This window comes from Arachis duranensis, chromosome 6, assembly GCF_000817695.3.
Source record: "Arachis duranensis cultivar V14167 chromosome 6, aradu.V14167.gnm2.J7QH, whole genome shotgun sequence".
Taxonomy (NCBI): domain Eukaryota; kingdom Viridiplantae; phylum Streptophyta; class Magnoliopsida; order Fabales; family Fabaceae; genus Arachis; species Arachis duranensis.
In genome coordinates, this window is record NC_029777.3 from 27,881,018 (window position 1) to 27,881,390 (window position 373).

Sequence of the window (373 nt, forward strand, 5' to 3'; positions counted from 1 at the left end):
AAATGAAAAACAGAAAGAAAAATAGCACACCCTGGAGGAAAACTTGCTGGCGTTTAAACGCCAATAAGGGCAGCAAATGAGCGTTTAATGCCCAGTCTGGCACCATTCTGGGCGTTTAACGCTAGAAAGGGGCACCAGACTGGCGTTAAACGCCAAGAATGGGCACCAAGCTGGCGTTAACCGCTAGAAATGGGCACCAGCCCGGCATTTAACGCCAGGATTGGCAGAAGGAGCATTTTTGCTCACCACTTGGTGCAGGGATGAATTATCCTTGCCACCTCAGGATTTGTGGACCCCACAGGATCCCCACCTACCCCACCACTCTCTCTCTTCTTTCTTCTTTTGCTCGAGGACGAGCAAACCTTCTAAGTTT